Here is an 18,551-nt window from a genome sequence, read left to right as displayed (position 1 = left end):
CGGGTGGCTATATTACAACAGAAAAACTTCAAAAACAGACTCCAAAGAGAGACTACAGAGCTAGAATTGATATGCAAACTAGACACAATCAACTCCGGTTTGAATAAGGACTGGGAATGGCTGAGCCATTACAAACCTTGACTATCTCCCCTTGTAAGTACTCTCACACTTCTTATCACACTGTCTGTACTCGGCTAGCTTGATTATCACTTCAAAAGTTTTTTTTTTTTTTTTTTTTTTTTCTTTTTCTTTCTCTTAATTAATTGGCCTCTCAGAGTTGGTAAGACAACTCCCACCTGTTTATGCTCTCTGTATGTGTGTATATATATCTCCTCATTATATGTTCCATTCTATATGCATCCGAAGAAGTGGGCTGTAGTCCACGAAAGCTTATGCTCTAATAAATTTGTTAGTCTCTAAGGTGCCACAAGTACTCCTGTTCTTCTTTTTGCGGATACAGACTAACACGGCTGTTACTCTGAAACTATGCTAAAGCAGTAGTAGTTCTCCAGGCCATTTGACAGTCAAGATACAAGGTGGAATCGGGAATATGTTGTCATTTTATTGGTCTAAATTGGCATTTAGTGTTGCTCTTAAATATTGCTTGTTACAAAGTACTTGTAAGTAACTCCTGACTAAACCAGGTTTTCATCCATAATGATACACAGTTCTGTTAAGCAGTTAATTTCCAGTACTTCAATATCCTGCAGAGACTGGATACTCAGGCTACTAGTGAGTGGTAGCCTGAACACATTTAGGAGTGTCTTTTCAATCTTAATGATTTTTTAACATGCACATCAACATTTACTATTCACCTTAATACTGCTTTTATTTATTCCAAATGATGTACTTTGTTTGAGGAAGGCAGATAAGAGTATTCATCTTCCATTGGTATTTTACACTCTATTTTGAAAACTAAAACTGTCTAGACTGGCAATTGAATGACAAAACTTTTGTCTTTCAGAGGTGTTAACCCGCCCGCCCTCCCCCCCCCAAAAAAGACAAAAGTTTTGTAAGGACCATTGCCAGTGTGAACAGCGTGTTTTCGGCAGGAGCACTCTCCTTCCGACAATACAAATGCTGCTCAATGGGGGTGGAAGTATTTGTCGGCTCTCCTGCCGCCAAAAAGCACAGGTATAAATACCAGTATCACAAATACTGGGTTAAAAATGTGTGTATAGTATATAACCTTTAACTTGTATATATTCCATGATGTCTCCAAATGGAACTCAGGTGCTGCTCAGTGAATGAGAATGAAGTTAGACCTCCATTGTGTAAAACGTGGTTTAGGGGAGCTGTCTGAAATCCTAAAGATCTCATTTTCCTTAACAGATACTCTTGAGTCCATTCATATGATTGCCAAACCCTAGATCTATGCAAATTCTGTTTAATGCTAACATGAATCACTAAATTGACAAGCTAACATGAATCACTAAATTGATTAAGTGACATCAGATGCTCATTGCCTCTAAATCACTCTTCTGCTAGTAGCAAAGGGAATTAATAGAATGTGTTTTCTACATGGCAATGTGGAACACTGTTACTGGTCAGTGGCCAAGGAACAGGAAACAGTATTGCCTGAAACTATGATGTATGTTGTATTTAGGCTATGCCTACACTGCGTAGCTTACAGCAGCACAGCCGTGCCGCTAAAGCCTTGCCACTGTAAGGCATGCAGTGTAGCTGCGCTTTGCTCACAGGAGAGAGCTCTCCTGACAACTAAATAAACCACCCACCGAGAGGCGGTAGCTTTGTCGGCGGGACAGCAAAGTGCTGTCCACACTAGCACTTTTCGTCAGAACTTTTGTCAGTCAGGTGGTTGGTTTTTTTTTTTTTCCCACACTCCTGAGCAACAAACGTTTTACCAACGGAAGTGTAGTGTAGACATAGCTTTAGTATGAAACTTTAGTTACCTGTGCTAGTTTTGAAGGATATTAGTCAGCCTCTTAAGATGTATATCTGTATAGGAATTCTGAATCTGCTACTTGTGAAAGCAAACAGAACCACTCATGAATACCTGATATCAGATTATCCTTCCAGGCTGTCCTCTCAACACCAAACCAGAGTGGAATAAGTTTCTTTGTATCTGCAAAACTACTTATTTCCAGAGGCAAAGGGGTGCTGGTGGTGAGGTAATGTCGTTTATTAGATCAACTTCTTTTGCTTAGAAAGACCAGCTTTCAAGCTTACACAGAGCTCTTCAGGTCTGAGAAATGTACTGTCACACCTACATACAAGGTGGAACAGAGTGTTTAGCATAAGTAGTTAACACATTTCAAGGGACCCTTCAAGGTGAAATGGCCAGTTAACACCTCTCCCACTTTGTCCCTCTAATATCCTAGGACCAACACAGCTTCAACAATATTGCATACACTTATTTTCAGGACCATTTGAATGCACTGAAGCAATATAATACATGTCGTGCTATTAAAATGCATTTATAAGCAATAGAAACCCTAAATTATTCATGTTGGGGAAAATGTGTATCCATTATGTGATTTCAGTTTGGATCTACTTCTTGCGGTAAGACCTTCTGCTTATCTAACATACTTCATCTTCTACAGTTTAGCAATTCCTTGCATTAAAGTAACAATGAATAAGATGCTATGGTGAATTTCCTCTGAAAAGGATTAAATTTGGAGACTAAATCAAGTGTGAAATAGACTGACTTTAAGGCCAGAAGGGACCATAATGACCGTCTACTTTGATCTCCTTCACATTGCAGGCCAGAGAACCTTGCCCGCCCACCCCTGTAGACCCATATCTTTGGCTAAGTTACTGAAATTCTCAAATCATGATTTAAAGACTTCAAGTTACAGAGGGAATTTACTCCTGTTTTTAAAGGTAGATATCATTTCAGCCTTAACTGTAGATCTGCTTGGGAGCCTACATAATTCCTCCCAATAGGAACAGCAGAGAGAATTTAAGGCTATGTCTACCCTAGAGAGCTTACAGTGTCAACTTTCAGAGTAGCAGCCGTGTTAGTCTGTATCTGCAAAAAGAACAGGAGTACTTGTGGCACCTTAGAGACTAACAAATTTATTAGAGCATAAGATTTCGTGGACTACAGCCCACTTCTTCGGATGCATAATACTCAAAAACCAGTGGGAGAACACTTTAACCTGTCTGGTCATTCTATGACAGACCTGCGGGTGGCTATTTTACAACAGAAAAACTTCAAAAACAGACTCCAACGAGAGACTGCTGAGCTGGAATTGATATGCAAACTAGACACAGTCAACTCAGGATTGAATAAGGACTGGGAATGGCTGAGCCATTACAAACATTGAATCTATCTCGCCTTGTAAGTATTCTCACACTTCTTATCAAACTGTCTGTACTGGGCTAGCTTGATGATCACTTCAAAAGTGTTTTTTTTCCTCTTACTTAACTGGCCTCTCAGAGTTGGTAAGACAACTCCCACCTGTTTATGCTCTCTGTATGTGTGTGTATATATATATCTCCTCAATATATGTTTCACTCTATATGCATCTGAAGAAGTGGGCTGTAGTCCACGAAAGCTTATGCTCTAATAAATTTGTTAGTCTCTATAAGGTGCCACAAGTACTCCTGTTCTTTTTACAGTGTCAGCATAATTAAATCACCCCCCATGAGTGGCGGTAGCTATGTTTGCAGGGGAAGCCCTCCTGCCAACATAGTGCTATGCACGCTACCACTTATGCTGGCGTAACTGTCGCTTGGAGGGATGAAATATTCAGACCCCGGAGAGACACAAGTTTTGCCAACATAAGTGGTAGTTTGGACAGCCTAAGACTGTCTGGTAAAGTACCTCTGGCTTGCTCTGTCATTCTGTTAATGACGCTTCTTGGTTAACAGCTCTTCAGGAGAGAAAGCACTATATGCCAAACTCCCTTTTGACAATCTGCGAGATAACATATTGGATTTACTTGAGTTGAGACACTGATAAAAATAGCTTGTGTGAGAATAATAACCTAATATTAATGATAGTAAATCTGAGTGACTATCTCTGCACTGCTGCAGTTTTTTCATCTGCCATTCAAATATGCATTTCTTCTGGAACGTTCCAAAGGATCTGTTTCATCTGTGACTCGCATTTCTTCTGGAACGTTCCAAAGGATCTGCTTCATACATGACTCTTCTAGTGCTAAAGAGGGTTAGTGTATGTTTAAAGAAAGGGGGGGGAGGAGGAGTGTAGGGCTTGGCTACGCTTAAAGCACTGGAGCAGTGCTGGGGCACCACTGAGAGAGGGTGGCAGGAAGGAAGCCTTCACCTGGTAGGCCTGAGAGAGGGGCCTGACTAAGAAGGTTGGCAAAGGAAGTGCAATAGGAAGTAGTCCAGGCAAGAGAGCGGTAAGGTTGGTGAGGACCCAGACCTTAACTACTCCTTGTAAGGCCCTTGACTGGAACCCAGAATAGAGGGCAGGCCTGGGTTCCCCTACCCTACACTGCAGAGTCTTGTTGCTTGGGGCAGTGAATGGGAAGGCTGCCTGAGTCACTGCAGGAATGACATAGTGCAGGGGGCATGAGGAATGCCTGACACTGCTTGTGCAGAGAGACTTGGAAAGACTTCCCTTGAAGGGAAAATCAGTGTGACCTGGCCAGAGGGGTGAGTCCTGAAGCAGCTATCCTGCTCTGCTGGGAGGTGGGAGGAGAGCTGCAGTGGTGGAAGGGAAGAAAGGGGACGTGGAACCAGGCAGAGCTAACACCCAGAAGGGGGTGCCATGTAGCAGTGAGTAGAGTGCAACCATTACAAGTATCTACATGCATCCCTCTTTTTATATACCTTCTGTTCATGAAGTTTTGGACTAACGGGTTCATTTTCCTCAACTATGGGTTTGTTTTTTGTTTTTTTTTACAAGAGCAGACCTGGCCTCTGTTCTTATTTTAGTTCCCCCAATAGCTGGCAGAAAATGCCATTCATAAGTTTACATGTCCTCAGTTTTCAGTGTCAAGTCTTTACTATTTCCCTTCACTTGACAATATTTTTTTCTCCAGTAAAAAAAAATGTTCTGCCTCTTGTAGTGGAATGTTTAAAATGTGCTAGTCAAAAAGCGATGGTGATAAATAGTTGTTTTGCAGACTTTCTACAACTGACAATCCATTATTGGGTAGACGCTATGCAAGCTATTTAGTTCTCTGGTACAGCAGACAAATGAGCTAAGATCCAGGACTTACGGCTATTAGAAATGTTGGCTGCTCAGGACAGATGTCTTTCAATAACTATTGAACAAAATTATTGTTCTGTTTTTTGTTTACCCACTTTGTAATTTTAAGGTTGCCTTTATGCTTATTCAGCACCCTGAGTGCTTTTGGGAGTGCTTTATAAATTTATTAATAAATATGAACACTTGCAATTTGAGAAACGGGTGCAATTCTTGTATTGCTTTTTAAAAAGATGCTGAAAAGGCTAAATTTTGGCATGAAGGATATAAGCCTTCATTTGTTAATGTTACAAGGACTTCGTATCAGATTGCCTGACTGGCCAAAGCCTTTCAGCCAACAGAGTCATTCTTTAGCTACCACTCTAGTTTTTGAAGATTCTAGGGTAACTTCAATCTATTTTATAAAGCCTGGTCTACACTAGAAGATTAGGTCATTTTCACTGTTGGTCAGGATGGGAAAAATCCACACCCCTGAGTGGCAGCATTAAGCTGACCTCGGTCCCCTTATAGACCGTGTCAGGTCTACAGAAGAATTCTGCGGTTTCAGAGCTAAAAAATTTTAATACCAGCTCATACTCACAGAATCTTAAAATAGGAATGATTTTAAACTGCTAAAATAGCTATTTAGAGAGAGTTCTAACAAGCTGTTTCTACATAATAGAGTAATGCAGTTCACTTGAGATTGACTAAAGTCAACTGTTGTTGTTAGATACTTGAATTGTTTTTAGGTGTATTACTGATGGAGTGGACAAAAGAATCATACTCTGAACAAGGGAACTTCTGTGGTAATAGGCTATTTGACCATTTAATAAATTAAGCCTGTTTGTATAGTACATGTTTCATAACTTGCCTGTGCGCAGTGACCTGTAATAAAGACTTTGTAGGACACTTTAAAGTTGTATATAACTTCTGGAAACAAGGTTTCGTAATTGGTTAAAATCAGTGACTCTCTGTCTTTCATATTGCAGTAGGATCTAGGTACCCCATTTGGGAATTGGGGCCACATTCTCTTAAGTACTATGTAACTATAGCTATATGGCATGTAACATAATGGAGTCTTGATCTCTGGGGCCTCTAGGACAGGGGTTCTCAAACTGGGAGTCAGGACCCCTCAGGGGGTCGGGAGGTTATTACATGGGGGGGGTCACGAGCGGTCAACCTCCACCACAAACTCCGCTTTGCCTCCAGCATTTATAATGGTGTTAAATATACAAAAAAGTATTTTTAATTTATAAGGGGGGGTTGCACTCAAGGCTTGCTATGTGAAAGGGGTCACCAGTACAAAAGTTTGAGAACCATTGCTCTAGGAGTTACTCTAGTCTAATACAAATTAATACAGTGAGCCACAGTAGATCCACTATACTGTATTATAATGAAGTTGTCCAAAACTTGTGATGGCTTACTAACTGGTTTCAATAAATCATTCCTCTCTGCATCTGGCTCATTGTCTTAAGGCGTGCTTGATAGCTGGTTGGTTGTTTCATTGCTATAGTTACCAAGACTTCTCTGGAAGCAAGGTCACACTTGACATTTACTAATATTACCATGTTTAAACCACCACTTAGTGCAGACTCAAATAAGACCAGGGAGATTTTCAAATATCTGTTTGTGACGCTGTTTTATAGGGTGAAATATTTTCACTAATGACTTGGGTAAAATAGCCATTAAGTATTTGTTTTTAAGACTTAAATTACCGTCTCAAACTTATGAAACATTCCTTTCTCTAAAAAAGCACATCATAGTACATCTTATACTTTACAATCCCACAGGAAATGTAGCCCTTTTTAAATAACCCAGCTGGGTGAGGCCACAACTTCTCCACTTAAGTGAGGTGGAGGCTTTTTTCCTTTGCATGAATTGTTTTCTTATTCAGTTAATTACCTTGCAAAGGGACAAGAACAGTTTGGATTGACTGATTCACTGTGTTGCACAAAGTGCCAGTAGACCCACAAAAATAAAGTCATGCACTGTCACTAATTCCATTTTGGAAGCAGCCAGTGACCTTTACAGAAGGACAGAAAATGTTCTTTTGCTCAGAGGCTGCAAGCTTGTTTCATCCACCAAAAATCAGTTGGCTCAGACTTTTGAGTAAATACGGTGTTCAGATGTATCTAACACTTCTCAGGGGACCAATGACACTTTTTCTAAAATAGAAACTTTTAGATAAAAAGCAAGTCTTTAAAGTTAAATGAGCGTTTGAATGAGTGTCCAATAAACAGAGAAGGGGTATTTCATTGCTAAAACCTGCTTCCTGCCTATGTTAATACAGTATTGCTAGCATATGCCACTCAAGATAGCACAGGTATAAACTAGAAACAGTACATGTAGTTTGTAAACCACCTTAACATACTTCTAAAATGTACGAAAAAAAGCCAAACTTGGTTTTAGATGGTACTAGACCACCAACACTTTAAACATGAATGATATGAAGGGCAATCATTGTTTTCATGATTTGATCAAGGGAAATATTGTAGTTTGTATGTCTGTCTGCAGATGACCTCTTCGGCAAGATATGAGCATGTAAAATTCACACGGCTAATGGTACAGTTCTTATTTTGTAAAATTGACCCATTATATTGGAAAATATAAATCCCTTGGATGGGTGCAGACCACCTCATTACTCTTGCATCACTCCATCTACGATATCTGTTGCTCCATTTAAAGTCTGAAACAGCTGTGTTGAAGGAGTATAGCTTCATACCTCTGCTTGGATTATAATCCAAGCAAATATTTTGAAGTTTGATAAATTATGCCTCAAAAGATCCTGTAGTGGTGGAATAATTCTAAGGTTTCTCTCTTCTCTCTCCCCCCCCCCCCCCCCCATTTAAATTGTTCTGAAGTAATCATGTTGCTTCAGATGAAGAGAAAACAGTAATATGTAAAACTGACCATGGAAGAAGCTTCTTTAATTTTTGCTTTGAACAGAAATAGGAATGAGGCACTATGTTACTGGGATCACGTTTCAAACTAGCTGGTTTAAGTCTAGCCATAAACTGACCTGGCATACAGAACCAGTGGTCTTAATGCAGTTTCCTTATGTGAAAAGAACACTGTGGAACAGAAGTCTGATGTATTTTTAAATCTAATGCTCTACACTGTAACAGACAACTTCTAAACATGCTAAAATGTCAGAAAAAAAGCTATAGTATGAGGCTAGTTACTCTGAATTAGCCTCTTACTCAGAGCTCCATAATTCATTCTCAGATGCTTAGTTAATTTCCAGCTTCATGCTTGAATAGCAAAAACATCATACTGTGCATGACACATACCAGGATGGTAATAGCATAACTCTGCATGTTATACACATTAACATGGTTTCTGTATATACTGTAGCTAAGTAACATAAAAACAGACTTGAGTGTCCAGTGACGCAAAACACAGTACTCAGATGAGCAGTCTCAAATGAAGGTTTGTTATTGAAGAGGAGTGTCCAGCCCAGTTTGGGACCTGTTTAAGAATTATTAGGAAAACTTCTGTGCCCAATTTTAATTCTTACACAGGTGTCTCTCAGGAAACCGATGTGAGACCTGAATGTGAAAAGACGGAGCTTTTAACTAAACCCTCAATTCCCAATGTCTTTCATTGGCATCAATGATTTCAAGACGAGAAGGGACTGTTGTAGTCTGACCTCCTACATATATAACACAGGCCAGAGAACTTCCCCAAAATAATTCCTAGAGCAGATCTTTTAGAAAAACATCCAAGCTTGATTTAAAAATGAGTGATGAAGAATCCACCACAACCCTGAGTAAACTATTCCAATGGTTAATTACTCACTGCTGAAAATGTACACCTTGTTTGCAGTCTGAATTTGTCTAGCTTCAAGCTTTCCAGCCATTTGGATCATATTATACCTTTCTCTGCTAGAGGGAAGAGCCCATTATTAAATATTTGTTCTCCATGTAAATATTTATAGACTGTGATCAAGGATCCCCCTTTAACCATCTCTTTGCTAAGCTAAACAGATTGAGGTCCTGACTCTCTCACTGTTGGTTTTTTTCTAACCATTCTCATGGCTCTTCTCTGAACCCTCTCCAATTGATCAACATCCGTCTTGAATTGTGGGCACTAGAACCGGACACAGTATTCCAGCAGCAGTCTCACCAGTACCAAATGAAGAGGTATAAAAAGCTCTCTGACTACTCAAGGTTGCTGTTTATGCACTCCAGGGTTGCATTAGTTCTTTTGGCCACAGCATCACACTGGGAGCTCATGTTCAGCTGATTATCCACTATGATTCCCAAATCTTTTTTTCAGAGTCACTGCTTCCCTGGATAGTGTGTCCCAGCCTGTAAGTATGGCCTGCATTCTCTGGTCCTATAATGCCTGAGCCCCCATTTTCCCTGCTGTCATGCCTTGACTGTTGCTGCGTCACTTCTGGTTTTTGCCCATTTTCTCACTCCTGCCTCCTTCTGTCCCTTTTTCCTTGTTTAATTTGTTTTGCTCAATTTTTATTATCCACAGTTCTGCTTCTCCTTACAAACTTCTGCTTTCTTTCTCCATGGCCTTGTCTGCATAGAACTTGCATCTGTTTTTAGCCCTGATGTTGTTCTATATAGAGTACTAAACATCTAGATTCAGATATTAAATACTACTGCAGTGCCATTTGGATGCCATTTCAGAATGTCTACCTCCACTATCTAAGATTATAAATGGGCTTATTTGGTATCATGTTTGCAGTGTGTCTCCTTTATAGTAACAAAAACTATTACATCACCTTGAATGTTTGAATCTGTAAACTTCATGCGTGTCTTTTTTTTTTTTTTTTTTTTTTTAAAGGGAGGGACATTTTAAAGTTATGTAAACCATCTATCTCTGGCCAGATGTGCATTTTCTGCTTAAAATATTTGTTTCTCAATTCTTGGAAGATCATGTGACTGAGATGCAAAACTTAAGTCTTGCCAATGCAAAAAAAAGTCTAAATGCTTTTAATTAACTCAACATGCTTTGTGAATTCTACTTATATGGTTGTCCTTTTTTATCACAAGCATATGCTATTAATATTGTGTGCCTGCATCTAAAACTAAGCAATGAGACAGTGGTATTTTAAACATACCTTTTTAATGGCTGTATATACTAAACATGTTACTGTTTTCAACATCTCGTTATATAACCAGATCTAAGATGTTCTTCCCATACGTAGCAGAACGGCAATTGCAGCTACACAGATTATGGAGCTTTAAACTGTACGCTGCCCACCTATTTCTTGGTGACCAGGGCAGGAAAAAATAAACTTAGAAATCTGAGGGGGCCTATTTTCTTTTGTGACAAGACAAGGGACCTCCCAGGTCACCAGGTGATTTAGCAAGGGAATTGGCTCTTTTCTAGAACCAAAAGCTTGCCAGCCTCACATATAGGGAACTTCTGACTCATTCTGTTATCTAAGAACATTACTTACTTACTTAATGTCACCGTTGTGTTCAGTTGCACTGCTTAAAAAAATAGATGCTGGACTCCATCTTGACCAGAGTTAAATGTTTGACATTTTTATTCCCCTTCACAGCACTTAGTATCTTCAGTGAACAGAACTTTCTTTTTGCATTCCTAACAGTGAACAATGGGAGTGCACTTCTGATAGTTAGCGGGAGTACTTACTTTGAGGCTCTTACCCTCATTTAAAATAAACTTCTAACTTTGGTTGTTGGGGGAGATGTAACGAATACAGAAAAATGGGTCACTAAAGCCCTACTAGCTAAAACATTCCAGATAGTTATTTAATTGCATAATAAGGTACAGTAGAGCTGCAATAAATATACAACTTGACAATGGGCAAGTTTCTAAGTCATTATAATAAACAGAAAATGCAGCAGAAGCTTAGAGTTACTAATTGCTTTTGATTTTTTGTTCATATCTGTAATTGAAATCCGATTCAGGCTCAAGGCAAGAAACACAATTTCTCTTTGAAATGTCCCTGTGGTAATTTCCTCTAACAAGGAACTTATTCTACATTTAACCTTATTCTGCATTCACAAACCTGCAATTGTGTGATGTATAAAAGGTTTGCCTTTAACTCCTCATTAAAACAACGAAGTTCGATATTAGTGTTCAGTCTGTATCTGTCTACATTATTGTACAGGATTTGTAATACATGAGGCATGTAAAATCAGCCACTGTTTAGATGCTTACCCTGCTCCATTGATACCTGAGCACACAGTGATGATGTAAAGGTTATTTTATACTAAACTGAATGCCCACAGTTAAGTATTTAACTTCACAAACCTCATCGCAAAACACGTGTTGATAGCCATTTAAAGTACAGGACCTCATTACAGTAACTTATGCCTTTCAAAGACTCTGAAGTAGAATTTGGCCTGAATTGCAGTTGTTCCTTAATAGCAGTCTCTTGACTCACTTGGGAGAGGGCTTGGATCTATTTCATTTACTAAGGTATTCCAGATCCGCTAATGTGAACAGTCTGCCTTGGGTTTCCCTCTGCCTGTGAGGAAACAATCCACTTTCCTTCCAGGATGATTATTTGTGGAACTTGTTGGGATGCCTTTGATTAGAATAGCTTCATCCTGTCAAAGTTGGGTGGTGGGAATTGTATCTAGCATAGTATGTAATGGTTGTTTAAATCTAAACTGAATAAACAGATTTAACTTAGAACTAGAAAACTGGCCATACCTTTAGGCAGAGTTCACTGGAAGAGATCAATGGAGCAAGAGAAAGAAGATGAGAATGGAAGTTCTTGACTATTTGTTGTTTGTGACTATATCAGCAAGCTTTTGTTTCTTCATAAGCTTCTAAAACTGTAGCTCTTGATGAATGAAATATCTTGTCTTAAAAATGGCACCCATCAGATAATTAAATCAACTTTCCTGAAGTGTTGGGTATTAAACCTGTTCTGGAACAGAAAAGTCTCTGTACCAGAACAAACTCCTTTGATTGAATGCTGCGGACTGCAAGCTCAGTCATCCAAACTGGTTCTTAACCCAGGAAGAGTAGTTTGGGTGAGTTCATGTAGTATCTGTTCCAGAATTAGAGTATTAATGTCTTAAGTTTGAGTTAATGCTTTAATCTGATGACGAATGCAAAACCCTCAATAAAGAGGTGGAGATGGAAATAACTTATTTATAGTTTGTGCAATAAGCTGTCTAAAATTCATTCACAGTAAGAAACTAATTTGTTTAAAATAGGGCAGGCCATTCAAGATGGTGCTGGATTGTCAGAGCCTAAGGACTAGCCCCACCTCTTGGGCTGCATCATTGGCATCTGCCAGTAATGGCTTGCCTACCCCCGGAATAGGAGGGTTGCTGTGGTAAGTATTGAGCACAGGATTGGCACCTTACCACCCACCCACCCACCCAAAAAAAAAAAAAAAAAAAAAGATAGTTGGAAACTCCTTGCCTGCTCTGTGGAACACCACCATCTTGTATTTGGTTGCTAAATACATGGTGGTGTTTTGTGTACATATAATCATGGGTGGTTTGGTTTTAGTGGTATGGCTGATGCTGTCTGGGCATGGACAAAGAACCAAAGTGTATGGATATTAACTGCTATTGATCTGACTATGAAAACACTGAAAATAAATGGCTGTACTGGGTTTTCAGAATACCCCAATCCCTAATCATTGGTAAAATATTTGGAAAATAGAACCTAATCTATTCTGAATTCGTGTAAGCTTTTTTAAAGGAAAAAGTAGAAGAGAAATGCACTCTGGAAATGTTACCTCCTACTGTGCACACTCTGTTGGTAGTTCGTATTGTGGTGGTGCCACCTCAGAATTAGGGCTTCATTGAGTTTGGCATTGTCTCACAGGCGGACGTGGTCCCTTCCTGGGGAGCTCACAGCCTAATGTAATCTGGCCCCAAAATTCTCTCCTGAGTTGGAGAATATGATTTGACCAGAAGGGTTAGACTCCTAACATCCCTTGTTGGGCTATTCCCTGCATACTCTGTGGAAGGAATAGTGCTACCTCCTATTCGACTTGAAAATTAAACCTGCCAAAATTGAATATTAGAACTTAGCCAAAACCTATTGGAAGCTGAATTTAAATATAACCTTAATGAGGACACCACCTTAGCTTTTTCCACTCGTAAGTATGAAAGAAGAAAACAGCATTTCATTCTACTTCTGAAAAGTTCGAGTGCTCTCTTATCAAGAGGTGTGTATCGATAGGCGTGTATGGGAAATCCCATGCTAGAATTGTGTTCTTTGAAAATGGCAAAATAACTGAAGCAGCATATGCTTTGAAAAAAGATCGTGTTTGCATGTCCCTAAGACTAGTCAGAGCATAGGCTATAGCTTCTTAAATATGGAGTAATTCTCGGGGGAAGCTACTTTTTGAAAAGAAATTCTGAAGAAGTTAGCTTGTCTAACTTTCCATTGACATAAAGCACACTGCATGTAGGGAAGTCAGGATGCCAAGTGAAAAGGAATATGGTTGGGAAAAGCATCCTTATAGCTTAGTACCCATGTTTCAGCAATGGGCAAGAAGCATTCAGATGTACCAAAAAAAAAAAAATCTCACTAAATGACTTGGTCTAGGACTTTTTGTGCTATGCTATTCTGCACTTCATGTAAGTTTTAGTCTATGCTATTCTGGTTAAGCGGGAGCATAGATTCATGTCTAGATTTCTGATGGAAAAAATATTCCATTCTACCATGACTCAAATAAAATAAAATTTCAAATAACTATTGTGCCAAGAATAACACATGTACCTGGTACATTTGTTTTAGCTGTCTAAATGTGGTGTGTATTTGAACACTTCTCCTCAGATCAGCATTAAATACTAATCTTGTTCATAATGTATCACGTACAAAATCTAGAATGCAGAATAGTCTAAACTGAAGTATGAAGGCTAGGGAAATATATTACGATAAATCTGTGCAGAAGTGTTGTTTGGAGATCTTCCCCTTTGCCATTCCTGCCAGCCTTCTCCAAAGTCATTTGAATCCTGTGCCCTCTCTCCCAGCCAAGGAAGATTGGAATCCACTCTATGTAAAGCAACAGGTGTTGTTCAAAAATTAGCTCTTAAGGATAACTTGCTGGGCTCCCTTTGACCCTCTCCGGCACTAAGCACACAGCTTATTCCGATTGGGCAGAAGAGCAAGGGACGCTATCTTCTCAAATAAAATAAGCTGAAGTTGAGAAAGGGCATTCTCAGCAATTTCTCACTAAATGCACTTGATAATGCTGAATGACCCAAAATGAGAAGTTGGGAAGATCATATAAGCAACAGCATTTGCCATAAGAAACTATTTCCTATTTATCCTCTTAACTACTGACTGTCCATGTGTGCATACTCTACCAGATTTCTAAACTTTATTGTCTTCTACTCTGGGAATTATCTGTAAGTGGGGAGGAGGGGGCATTGAGGTTCCATGTTTGCCTGTCTGCTCAGTCAATATAAAAATGAGACACCGGCGTTCTCTAACTATAGGTCTCTTGCTGACTCTTGCATCGTGTAGTAGTAATTCTGCTGTCAGAACAGAATTGCATGAGTCAGCTGAGTCTCTGAGCCACACGGACTCCAGTAGAACAGAAGTAAAATAGTAAAAACTACTTCTGACACCAAAGCAGATGAGACTACAGAGAGCAGAATAGTTGAGTAAGAAGGTGGATTTGGTTTCTGTGGCAAGAGAAAGTGTTCTGTTCTTTGGGCTTGTGTTCAAAATGCTATGCCAGTAAAATCAAACTCATGCAACAGATCTTGCTGCATCCAGAAAGCTGAATGCTGTCACAGATTGCCAAAAGGAGAAAACAATTCCCCTACATTAAAATGGCTCTGAAGAATGATCATTGTTATATAATTCCAAAGGCAGGGACAAATTGTAGAAAATATTTTTATACTACCCCTAAAGACTTTTTAACACTTTTTTATATAAAAGTCCTATTCCTTAAAAGGATACAAAACTAAAAGCAACAAATGCACTTCATAAAACTTGCTACACCTCTTCTTCCTCTCCCCATTGAACAACTTTATAGCACTTATATACTCCCATTAAAGTCAATAGGCAGATTCCCATGTCAGTGGAACCGGGATTGGGCCCTTAAGGAAAAGCGAAGTTTGCTTGCCTCTTGGACAGCACATGTTTTTGGTATTAGGTCCGCAAGCAAACCACAAGTTCAAAAGCCCTGAACTGTTTGTTTATAGAAGTAGATAAGTACAGAACTTGTGAACACTAACAATATATCCTTCCAGCTCACACTAATAGGAGATAACCCACACTTCCCTTACTGCTTTATCGCTTCAGTAATAAAACTTTAAGTTGTGTTGAGACTATCTAGGATAACTTACCAATTTTTAAAAAACAATTGAGAGCTGAATGGATAAAAGGAAAGAAGGAAAAACCAAATAGTATTTTGTCATGTTCCTGATAATCCTGGAGTTTCTGCTCCCCCATATTCTCTCCAGTGGTTAAAAAAGGCCAATGAAAGTTTAACTATATTTTCTTTATGGTAAATAATTTATATTAAAAGTTTGCATAATATGTTTCTATCTTTCTAGAGATAGAAGTTTTAGCTATTTCTATTTAATTAACTGCACAGTTAATTATATCTAAAGTAGCCAACTCTTCCTGAATTTTGGCACTACTTTTTAGACGATATCACATTATTTAGTTTTATTTCCACCAACATCATCCAGAAATCTGAAACTGAGTTGGAGACCATTTGCTATGGTGGTGTTCCACAACATCATGTCTTCCTCCTTTGGGCATTTTTCTCTTATCAGACATGTTAAGACTTTTAAATTAAGACCTGGAACTTCAGACTAGCATATATAGTTCAAGTGACATGAAAGAGCTGAAGTCTAGTCACCAAGATGCTTTGGTTCTAGTAGAATGAGTGGGGGGGAGGGGGAATAAATGTGAAATGTCTTTCTTTGTCAAATTACATTTTATGGAGAATCTCTAGTTAGCTCTAGAAAAACAAGGCTCTTAAGGGAAACTAACTTCTTTAATTCTGAATGCTTTATCTCTGTTTTTGAACAGAGCTGCTAATTTTCCATTTTTCCTGGCAGCAAATCCTGCCTATTGTACTATAGAAATTGAGCAGGATGTACTGGTAACAAAGCCCTATGTAAAGGTGCTCTGAAATGTTAGCATGCCAAAAGCTACCCATCTGGCCTCTCTTGGGTAGCAAACAAATAGGTTTCATGTAGTTAAGGAAAATCAAATGGCAGGAAAAACTAATAACTTTAATAGTCTTGTGTCGTGTTTTCATGGATACCTTTGCCTCTGTTATAATCTTGTCAGAATTTAAGAGCTCAGACTTGTCATTTCACCATAAAGCAAACTACTCCCATAGGCACCATCTATTACACCAACACTTAAGGTTCCATATACAGTCTGAGTAAAGATTTGTTACCGGTTTTACATTTGAACTGAGTTACTTGTTCTCTAGTGAGTGTCAAAGTTTTTTTTGTTTTTTAACAGCATTTTTTGTTTTAGGATTGCTGTTGTTGCTTCCTTACTGGCTTTTAAAAGGCATTAAGCTTCTTGTTTTGTAGCTCTTGACCTATTTTTTAGCCCATCCATGATCACAGAATCCTTACTGTGCTGGTTGGACAGGACTTGTGACTTTCTCTGAAGCCAGTGGCCTGCCCAGAATGTTGCCAAACTGAGGCTAAGAGTATGTCTACACTGCAAAAAAAAAAAAAAAAAACCTGCAACAGCGAGTCTCAGAGCGTTGGTCATCTGACTTGGGGTCACACTACAGGGCTAAAATTGATAGTGTAGACATTCTTGCCCGGGCTCACCCCTTTCCCAGAGTGTCAGAGCAGTGCTCCAGCCAGAGTGGGAATGTCTAAATTGCTATTTTTAGCCCTGTAACATGAGCCTGAGTCACTTGACCCCAGGCTCTGAGACTCCTCCTATGGGTTTTCTAAAGTATGTAAATATACCCTTAATCTCTTTCAGTTCTCCAGGTTTGGCTAATGAGTTTTTCTACATCAAAGATGAAAATGCCTAGCTCCCGAATTCTTCCTCCTGATCTACTGTTTAGAAAGTATAAGTGACCCTGGCCACCGTACATGAAGCAGAACTGCTCACTGAAAGTAGAAGACAAAGGATGGTTTTAAAGTGAAAGTGTAGCTATGAGCTGCTACTTTCCCCACTGCCTACCCAGACAAGAGAGGAGCAGCCCTGCTCCAACTTGGAATGTCTGCATATTATGTCCCAAACTTTATTGGGCTGAAGAGCCCTTCCGGAAAGGAGGAAAGATGAATACAATGGATATGACTACATAACCCACATAACTAAAGGAGCGGTACTGGAACATGCAGTAAATAAATAAATAACTAACCATGGTGGGATGATTAACTTAAAAAGTTTTAAAATAACCATTAAGAAACTCTTGCATTCTGACATGGTTAGTGGACTTGGCACAGAAGCAGGTAATTGCCCTGACTGTGGCCCAAAATATATAATTTCCTAATGTCTCTTCATAATCTGGAATTATATACTCCACCTTAAACATCCAATTTAATTACTGGCTTTAGAAATGACTGTCTAAACATTAACATGATAGTTGAGACTGCATGTCCTACTGTGTGACTCAAAATATTACAATATTGTAGTATTCCGAAGGAGATGATGATTTTGCCATAGTACTTTTGACTGGTTTCAAACAGGTTGGGGAGACTGTTTCCTAGCTTTAACTTTAGAGCAGTGATAGTTAATCTTTATTGCCTTTCAAGATGTTTTGTGTGCCATCATTCCTATATTTACAGGAATTCTGCATCTGTTTGTGATATTCCTGGTGAAACTGATACATTTCTTATGGATGTTCAAAAATACTTGACAAAGAATTATGTTCAGGTTTTTTTTTGGCTTTCTAAAACCACCTTTTAAAATTGTGTAATCCTTCATTTTACTTGAGAACACAGGTAATTGAGAATATGAGTAATTGTGGAACCCTTAGTGGTTATTCAGAAAATGGGCACACTTGCACTCCTCCAGAACAGCTATCAATAAATTGTGTCCTTTGTGCTGTATCCTGCACTTTGCCTTCAGTTCCCAGAATCCTCCTTTTCCCACAGGTCCAAATCTTACTCTTTCAGTGGAGTGTTGCCAATTAATCAGCTATTTTATATCTAAACCATGTGAACAGATGAGCAATCAAATGACCATTTCTGTTGTGGAAAGCAATGTAACATTTGAGAAGGACCTTGGTGCATGCAGGGCTTCCACTCTGTAATTACAGTCTACTAATCATTTCGAACAGGCTTCTTACGTAAGCATTATCTTTGTTGTTACAGAATGTCAGGGAATATCCTTAGTTTAAACAGATCTTCTGTTTCCAAGACATATGCCAGTAGGTTCTGTATAGCGGAAGTTCACACAACAGATCCAGTCATAAACCTGGAATGTTTTGGGCCTCCTAGTACATAGGAGGGGCTGGAGAAAGGGCATGCTTTTTCAATTAGTCATAGTTTGGAGAGAGACTTGATTTTACATTCCCAGT

At 39.0% G+C, this 18,551-nt stretch overlaps 1 protein-coding gene across 8 annotated transcripts in view; it reads left to right on the top strand.

The window, feature by feature from the left end:
* ARHGAP17 (Rho GTPase activating protein 17) overlaps positions 1–18,551 on the top strand; it is a 69,344-nt gene that overhangs the window by 8,902 nt on the left and 41,891 nt on the right. The window contains exon 1 of one of the 8 annotated variants that reach the window (XM_054043173.1): positions 9,416–9,434. The exons of the other annotated variants lie outside the window; for them this stretch is intronic. The gene's annotated coding sequence lies outside the window, so the exon portion shown is untranslated. Of the gene's footprint in view, positions 1–9,415; positions 9,435–18,551 lie in introns of those variants that run through there. 8 annotated transcript variants of the gene reach the window in all.

The sequence above is a fragment of the Malaclemys terrapin genome, chromosome 10, assembly GCF_027887155.1.
Source record: "Malaclemys terrapin pileata isolate rMalTer1 chromosome 10, rMalTer1.hap1, whole genome shotgun sequence".
NCBI lineage: Eukaryota > Metazoa > Chordata > Testudines > Emydidae > Malaclemys > Malaclemys terrapin.
This window is presented reverse-complemented; position numbering and strand designations above follow the sequence as displayed.